This window comes from Tiliqua scincoides, chromosome 1, assembly GCF_035046505.1.
Source record: "Tiliqua scincoides isolate rTilSci1 chromosome 1, rTilSci1.hap2, whole genome shotgun sequence".
In the NCBI taxonomy this organism is placed as follows: Eukaryota; Metazoa; Chordata; class Lepidosauria; order Squamata; family Scincidae; genus Tiliqua; species Tiliqua scincoides.
In genome coordinates this window covers 136,106,316-136,115,520 of record NC_089821.1, presented here as the reverse complement: position 1 = coordinate 136,115,520, position 9,205 = coordinate 136,106,316, and the positions used below count along the sequence as shown (strand labels likewise).

Here is a 9,205-nt window from a genome sequence, read left to right as displayed (position 1 = left end):
TATTCTATACCTGTGTAGACAGGGTGTTGTTATAAGGCAGGGTTCAGACTTATGTTTTTTGCATATTGATTTTAAGCAGTCAGGTGAATATTCAATATGGATCATGCCTGAATTCAAAACAATGTCAGGCTATACATTTTTAATTATTGAAATGTTGACTGAGAGTATAGGGTATATATTTATGCCTTTTTTCAACGAAATAAAACATAAACTTTGAATTACCTTTTCTGCCAAGTACAGCACTCTAATCAAAACTTGGCATAATCAAGTGGTACAAATATTTCCAGGCATTCACTAAAATAACAAAACAATCCTCAAGGATCCCTTCTTCCAAATGGGCTACACACACCAGTTCTCCTTTCAAGGAGTCTTAACACAACTGGTAACAGAAACTATGTAACTAAACCCACACCCCCTAAAAACAGAAGACTGCTCAAACAGCATGTGCTAACTTCAGTCACTTGATCTTTCTCAAATGACTTACCCCTTATTGCCTGTTTTATCTGAAAGGAATAGGGGACTTCCAATATCACAAATCTGGCATGTTTACTGTGGCACCTGCAAGAGGGATCTGAAGGCCTTAGGGGTGACCTCAACAAGTGGGAAACCCTGGCCTCTGAGCGGCCCGCTTGGAGGCAGGCTGTGCAACGTGGCCTTTCCCAGTTTGAAGAGACACTTGGCCAGCAGTCTGAGGCAAAGAGGCAAAGCAGGAAGGCCCATAGCCAGGGAGACAGGCCAGGGACAGACTGCACTTGCTCCCAGTGTGGAAGGGATTGTCACTCCCGAATCGGCCTTTTCAGCCACACTAGACACTGTTCCAGAACCACCTTTCAGAGCGCGATACCATAGTCTTTCGAGACTGAAGGTTGCCAACTAGAGACTGTGGCACCATTCAACCCATTTGGGCAGCTAAATCAGGTTTATCATAATAAATAATATCTTAATGAAGGAATAAAAATTGGAGATGCCAGGGATTGATCCCAGGGCCTCATGCATGCAGAGCATATGCTCTGCCACTGAGCTACATCCCCTCCTCTGTAATGTTATAATAGATAATAACTAATAATAGATAATAAATAATAAATCTATCTCCTCTGGCCATTTGAAGATGAGGATATCTCCTCATCTGTAGAAGGAGCACCCTTAGGGTGCAATCCAGAGAGTGCCCACAGCCAGCACAAGTCCCTTGCCCGGCCACAGAGTGTTGCAAAAGTGTCCTAAAGCACGTTTGTACCACCTTTGGAGAAAAGAGGTCGGCCCAAGCCACGTTTTGCCAGCAGAGGAGGTGACCCTCAGCTGGCCAAGTCAGACTGGTGCGGGGGTCTGGGGAAGGGCATGGGGAGGAGGCATTTTAGGGTGGGGGGATGGCGGATGGCAGACAGGTCCATGGGCGAGCAGCAAGTGAGCAGGGGGGCGGGGCCAGTATCTGGCACGTGCCAGATCCTAACCCTGATCTGGGGCAGCTCCAGGTCTGGGGCAGCTCCAGACTGCTCGGTTCTGCTTCACCTCTTGGGGTGGAGTAGATCAGAATAGCCCCATTGGGGCTGCTGTGGCTTTATCCAGGGTAAAGGGAAGCAATTACCCTTGCCCCAGACAAAGCTGCTTCTGGCCCCAACCCCAGCTTTGCTCCACTGGATCCAGAGCCTCTGTGTTGGGCTGGCCACCTGACATGGAGGCTCTACATTCTACATCGTAGAATGTCACGGTCACCGTCACGGTGACCGTAGAATGTCACACGTGAATGTCACACGGCCGTAGAATGTCACGGTCACCGTAGAATCGAGTAGCTCCATTGCGGAGCTACTTAGTTTACCAGGGGGAAGGGGACAAAAGTCCCCTTCTTTTGTGTCAGGAATGCTAGGGGTATATGGTTTGCTCCCCACTAGCAAGGCAGAGTAGCAGAACGTAGGAGCGTGCTTGAAGCAAGCAGTTCCAGGAAGAAACACACGGCTGCAAGTTCCTTTCAGCAAAGTAGACTTGTACTGAAGAAGAGTTTACAGTGAGCAAAAAGCTTATCAGATACACAGCCAAATTAGCAGCATAGTTGAACTGATATGACCAGCACTGACTCCAGCAGCACCTCTTCCAGCCACCACACCAACCACGAACCACCCACCACCCAGCCTCTAAAGTCTGCTTATATATTGGAGCCTTCCAATCACAAAATAGGTGACTTCGTTGTCTTTTGACTGGCATTGCAAATATTGCCCCAGCTCCCATCATGCTCAGCACCATTAACATTCACAGGTGTCCTTCACAGGTGCACAATCATGGTGACTTAGCACTTTCCCCTTTTTTCTTTTGGTCACATGGTACAAACACAGGCAGGGTTTACATTTGCTCCCATAGAGGTACACAAAGTAATAGTTACCACCAAGTAAACTTAGGGCTTTATCCTTACTTTGTCCAGACTCAAAACATTCCTTTACGCCAGGTGCAGCACAAAACAATACCCAAGGAGGTGGTAGCAGCTGCCTGGAGTGCACTGGATTCAGTGGCAGCCATTTTTGGCACCACTGCAGCCCTGCGCTCCAGGCAGCTCAGGGCAGTTGTTAATTCTGAGTAGATATGCACAGGATTGGGTTGTTATTGTGTGAGTCAGTTCAGTCCAATATGATGGAATATCTCCCTGCTCTATGATTGCCTCTAGGGATGTATGGTGCAATCATAGAGATGGTTTTCATGGTTACTCTGACTCATGCACCAAGCACAATGAAAATGTTTTGCCCCACCACTGTGCTACAAGTAGTCATTTTCATGCTTAGGGCACTCAGTTCTATTTCTCCCCACACATACCCCACCCCAAACTGGCACCGGACCAAATTAATCTGCTTTTTCTCAAAAAACACTTGAGCTTAAATAAGCCCTGTGGGCTGCTGCTGCCCAGTGTCATATGTCTCCAATTTTCTCCTCTCTCACAGTTGTATTCACTGACTGAGTTTGCTTTGCTGTGTCAGGCTACAGCTTAGTGGCATTCTGTCTGGCCTACAGTCATTGCTAAACTTCTGGGCAAGCAGGTCAAATGAAGCAAGTCTCTTCATTTACAGTCATGAAAACATGCTTGATTTTCAAATACATCAAAAAGAACAAGCATAATTTAACATGTCATATTTGAACAACATTTTTTTTTAACCCTCTTGAGTTTGCAGATCCATGTTGCAGATCTGACCCAAAGCAGGTGTCCACATTGTTTTACACTTTTCACATACCGTACTGTCCTTCCAGAAGGAGCCCCACCATACAGCAGCCTTCATGCAAAGGTCTTCAAATCTCCAAAGTGAAGGTCTTTAAATTACTAAACTCAAACCACCCGATCATGCCACTACAAAATGGCCCAGTAAGGCGGTAATGATGGTTAAGCAGAACATGAGAAACATTCATTCAGAGATTTCCCCCCCTGAATTTAAAAAACCCAAATCTTAAAAATTACAATAGAAAAATATTATATATATATATATATATATATATATATATATATATATATATATATATATATATATATATATATATATAAATTTTATATACAGGGTGACCCAAAAGTAGGTGGACAGTAAATGATAACATTTATTCCACCTACTGTCCACCTACTTTTGGGTCACCCTGTATATAAAATTTATATATATATATATAATTTAACAATATTTAATAAATACTGTTATATTTTGCTGTTATCGGAAGCATGTGTTTGGAATTTATCTGTAGACAGCCTTCCCGAAAATTAAGGGGTAAAGCCACCTTAGAGACAGTGATGAAAAGTTAGGGTATGTCTTCAGCAGCTTGGCGTACCGCAGACTCTTGAGTGCGTGCCATTCTTTTCCCCACCCGAGACGCACACATCCATCCATAGACACACATTTCATACAATGCATATTCTCTCTTTCCCTGAATCAGCAATGGAATGGGAACAATGGCCTGTGAGTTGACTGGAGAACGAGACATACAATTAGTTGTAAAATAAAAAACAGCTGGTGAAATATAATAGCTGTTATTCTGAGCACATGAACCTGAAAAGATACTGTTTATATTATAAGACAAACAACATTTGCTTTCTGTTTGATCTGAAAGAGCATCTACCACTGGAAGTTGTCCTTACTCATTTAGTCACTTCATTGCTGGAGTAGGCTGTGCAGAAGCTATAAACACAAAGCAGAACATATCACTTTCCATGTTAATTTGACAGTAAACAGTACTAATTTGGCTTTGCAGCTGTTTATTGATACCAAAATAATACAATTCAAGGCAGAGAACAGTAGCTAGTGAATTGGGACAGGACTGGTTTATACAACCCAAGGAGCCAGGTTTACCACAGCCTTGCATTCCAAAGGATTCAGCATGCCACGCACCAGGGGTTTGTGGTTTTCTTTCAGTGATGCTCCAAGGTGAATGCTGCTGCTTGGAATCCCTTGTGAGTATGAGTCCCTCAAGGGTCACTGGGGTTTTGCTATGCCAGCAGCACAATTCTACTCCCACTGCTGATGACAAGAGAACATCCTTCACTGAGTCAGCTTCAGGCAACACAGAAATCTTTTTCCACTTATGGGTTGGAAACAGGGGACAGGGGAGAAATTGGCCTGAATCATGCATTTCCAGAACAGTTTGGGTTCTGTTTCCTTGTGGCTGAATTCTGCACTGTTCCGGGAACACACATAAATCATGTGGAAGAGCTGAATATCACAGAATGTTTCTTTACGCCATGTCCATTGTGGGGCAGTTGTTGGTACTCACACTCTAGAGCAGTGATTTTCAACCCTTTTCATCTCTCGGCACACTGGCAAGGCACTAAAATGGTCAAGGCACACCATCAGCTTTTTGACAATTGACAGGGCACACTGTGTCCTATTGATAAATGTGACCCCCAATGGTCCTATTGATAAATGACCCTCTCTCAAATTCTCGTGGCGCACCTGGGGACCATTCACAGCACACCAGTGTGCCATGGCACAGTGGTTGAAAATGGCTGCTCTAGGGTAACATACAGTTGTGTTCTCATATATGCATTTGGGACAGAATGGATTGTGTAAACTCCTTTGTGACCTTCTATGTTGAAAAGCAGTAGATAGATAGGTTGGAACTGTGGCAGGGTCAACAAGCTTAAGCAACCTACCCCTCTGACACAGTTTGTGCCATTTCAGACCCTAGCTTATTTGCAATTCAGAAACTGTCTTTTTCTGAAACCCCATTGTCATAGATGATGTATGAGATGTTTATCAGAGCTTCAGCATCAGAGATAATAATCAGAGCTTCAACATCAAAAGCATCTTCAAGAAAATTATTTAATCTCTGGTAAGTAAGATCTACTATACAGTCTGATTTCTTGAATATTAAGAAAACTTTAATAGACAATCTATTTAAACAAAACAGTGACCTACTTCCAGTGCTATTTCGTTAAAAAAAAAAAAAAAAGGTGCAGGAACTCACAACTTCATTCATTCATTCATTCATTCATTTATTTTCAAACCATTTTTATACACACGCATACGTCCATCCCGTGTCAGCTCCCTGATAGCAAAAGCACTCCTGCCACAGCTGGAGTGAAACACCCCATTTTTTGGGGGGTGGGGAGGGGCTCCATTGGGCTATAGGAAACTCTCTCCATTGGGCTATAGGAAAGCCTATAGTTAAAGTGTTCAGAACTAATACCCCTGCTAATTGGGTGAGAGGCACTTTTTCAAGTGGGTGCTCCTTTTTTAGCAGGGGGAGAGTAACTGGCCCACCTCACCCCAGCACTGTCTGTTCTAGTGGCTGTCTGCTGGTATTCATTTGCATCTTTTTAGATTGTGAGCCCTTTTGGGACAGGGAGCCATTTAGTTATTTGATTTTTCTCTGTAAACCGCTTTGAGAACTTTTAGTTGAAAAGCGGTATATAAATACTGTTAATAATAATAATAATAATAATAATAATAATAATAATAATAATAATAATAATAATATATAAGGTCTTGAGCCCAGCTGGTGGCCATCAGTGCCTTAAGTATTAGTTCCAAACACTTTGAGCCTGAGAGCTCTTATAGCTTAATGGCTAAAGTGTTGGTCATTCAAATCCCTATGAGGAATAATTTTTTTTTTTTTTTTTTTGGGAGGGGAGGTGCTCCATGGCTGCAAAATATAAAGGTTGGTTGCCAGTTGCCAAAAGGGGGGCCAGTTGAGGCTGCAAAACTCCTCAAAGTTCAGTCCCAGGCAGGCTCTTTTTTGACCTTTTTTTTTTTAAGTCCCAGGTAGGACTTAACCCAAGCCTCCAGCAGGGGGCTCACTCCAGGAGCTTAACTGTGGGTTAAGTCTGTGGGTTAAGACTGTGGGTTAAGTCACTCCAGGAGCTTAACTGTGGGTTAACTGTGGGGTAGTGCAGGCAGCAGAAAAAGGTGGGGGCAGGGAGGAGGGGGAAAAATGGTGCCGGAATGCCGTTTTGGTGTGTTCCATTACAAAAAAAGCCCTGCCTACTTCCTTTTGATCTGCTCCTTTTGTCCAAACTCAGCACTTGATGTCAGTGCATAAGAGGTGGGAGGCCAGATGGCACATGGGCAAGGCAGGCTGGGAAGCCTCCCATTGCAGCAAGTAGGAACGCACCCTTTTTAGACATTGGGGGATACAAGACATTTTAGTAAAAAGGAGTAGAAGTTGGCAGGTTCCAAAACCCCAACTCTTGAATACATTCAAATATAAACTGTAAAACAAAAGCAAAGCAGACAAAAACTGACAACAACACCACTTTATAGAGCATTTAGTTTAATTATGATTTTTTTGTATATGATAACTAATATCATGGCTATAAGAGTAGTATTATTAATATAAAACAATGCCTTTTTAAAAATGGCATATTTGTTTTGTTTTTGCATTTGACATGCAACCACACATTCAAAGGTCCATTTCATTTTTGGAGTAATAGTCATTCAGTATGTAGAACCTGTGTCCACACAAGAGATATGGGGGTGCATTCCTGAGGAATAATCCCCCAGTCATCCCCCAGTCTGTCCCCCAGTCATCCTTGAATGAAGCTCCCTGACAGCAGCTAGTGAGCACCTGACTAATGGTCCAATCCTACAGCTGGACTGCTTCCCTCCTCCACTGCAGGATGCAGCAGTAGCCATTTTTGTACTGCTGCATTAGCAGGGTGAAACCCGGGCCTAGGAGAGGAGAGTAAAGGGTAATTTCTACCTGGGCCCAGGGTCAAAAAGGTGACCCAAGAGCCAAAGGAGAGGGCCTAGAAATTTCCTGGGATCTTACATTTTCCTGTCTTCTCAGATTTGTTGCCTGCACCAGATGCTGGGCACACAACCATGAGAGTGCAGCTGCAGCTATGGCAAGCCATATCTGCTGGGCCGAGGAATGTATATATGACACTCCTTAACACAGTGTCAAATCTGTGAGGAAACTGGACTGCTACAGTAGCTCTTTGGCTTGTGGATCTGCTTACCATGAAGGAGTGTATAGGAGCTCAGGAACACAGCTGCAAGCCTACAGCTGCTGCAGAAGCAAGTTTTGGTACACACAGGACACTTTCCATTCTAGTGTGAGCCTAAATATGTCGATCTAACTTTCTGCATGGTTTTCTATATTTAAAAGATTTTAGAGAGATTTAGGAGTGTGTTTGGTTTCCTGTATTACTGTATCTAGCTGCCGATGCCACATGGGTGGGTAGTCCTGGGCTCGAAAGACTTTTTCAGCTGTCGCCACCCTCCCCCCACCCTGTTTCACCCATCCCTGCCCCCATTCTGCTTACCTGTCACCACCCCTTCCCCTTTGCAAAGGTGCCTAAAAGAAACTTTGTACCCCCTGATAAAATTCCTCTCAGAGGCCCTGGGTGAAACAATAAGGACTTGGCTATCAGGACCCAATCCTATCCAACTTTCCAGTGCCAGTGCAGCTGCAATGCAGCCTTGAGGCAAGGGAATAAATGTTCCCTTACCTGGAGATGGCCTCCATGATTGCCCCCTCTCTGCAGGATGCCGTGCATGCCCCACTGGCACGGCTGCACTGGTGCTGGAAAATTAGATAGGATTTGTCCCCTAATCCTACCCCTCACTTTTATTTTTATTTGATGCACCCTGTACATGACTTGAATGATAACGACAAGGAGAGTGGTGTCATTATTTCATGTTTTGCTTCCCGAACAAAGTCATCATTCACAATACCTTTGGATGAGAACCATTAAATGATGCTCTGAAATTATGCACTTCACAGTAAAGCATACTCAGGTTGCTTCTTTTATTAGGTAAATTCAGATGCTCTAAAATTTGGATTTATCCAGAAACTTGACATTGTTTTATCACACTTTCCCTCCCAAGGATGTTCTATCCCTAAGAACAGAGAGGAAGAAAGTCCTGTGTGGAAATCTCTTTCTACAAATCTATGCATGATCCTTGTTTAAGACAAATAAGAATGTAACATATGTGATCAAAGGCCACTGAGACTGCCAGACTATGTTTACTTTCCCCTCCCCATATGCTGGTGACTGACATTCTTTATATTTTTATTTCTTTTTTTAAGAGTTTAGACAAATGTGTCTGGCTCTAAGATAGAGAAATGTGACATTAATTATGGGTTTCTTCACTGTACAGCTCTCTGTGTTGCCAAGTTGCCAAGTTGACAGAGTAGAGCTATGGACATTGCAATGCACAGTATCCTATGCCTGACATTAGTACAAATCAATGGTAAGGCCACACCTGGAGTATTGTGTCCAGTTCTGGTCACCACATCTCAAAAAGGACATAGTGGAAATGGAAAAGGTACAAAAGAGAGCGAATAAGATGATTACTGGGCTGGGGCACCTTCCTTATGAGGAAAGGCTATGGCGTTTGGGCCTCTTCAATCTTGAAAAGACGCCTGAGGGGGGACATGATTGAGACATACAAAATTATGCATGGGAAGGATAAAGGATAAAGAGAGATGCTCTTTACACCCTCACTTAATACCAGAAGCAGGAGACATCCACTAAAATTGAGTGTTGGGCGGGTTAGGACAGACAAAAGAAAATATTTCTTTACTCAACGTGTGGTTGGTCTGTGGAACTCCTTGCCACATGATGTGATGGCATCTGGCCTGGACGCCATTAAAAGGGGATTGGACAAGTTTCTGGAGGAAAAATCCATTACGGGGTACAAGCCATGATGTGTATGTGCAACCTCCTGATTTTAGAAATGGGCTATGTCAGAATTGCAATGCAAGGGAAGGCACCAGGATGCAGGTCTCTTGTTATCTGGTGTGCTCC

At 43.6% G+C, this 9,205-nt stretch overlaps 1 non-coding gene across 1 annotated transcript; it reads right to left on the bottom strand.

Moving 5' to 3' along the window:
* Positions 1-959: 959 nt before the first annotated feature.
* Positions 960-1,031, bottom strand: TRNAA-UGC (transfer RNA alanine (anticodon UGC)). Its single transcript has one exon. It is a non-coding gene; the product is annotated as a tRNA-Ala (tRNA).
* Positions 1,032-9,205: the final 8,174 nt, after the last annotated feature.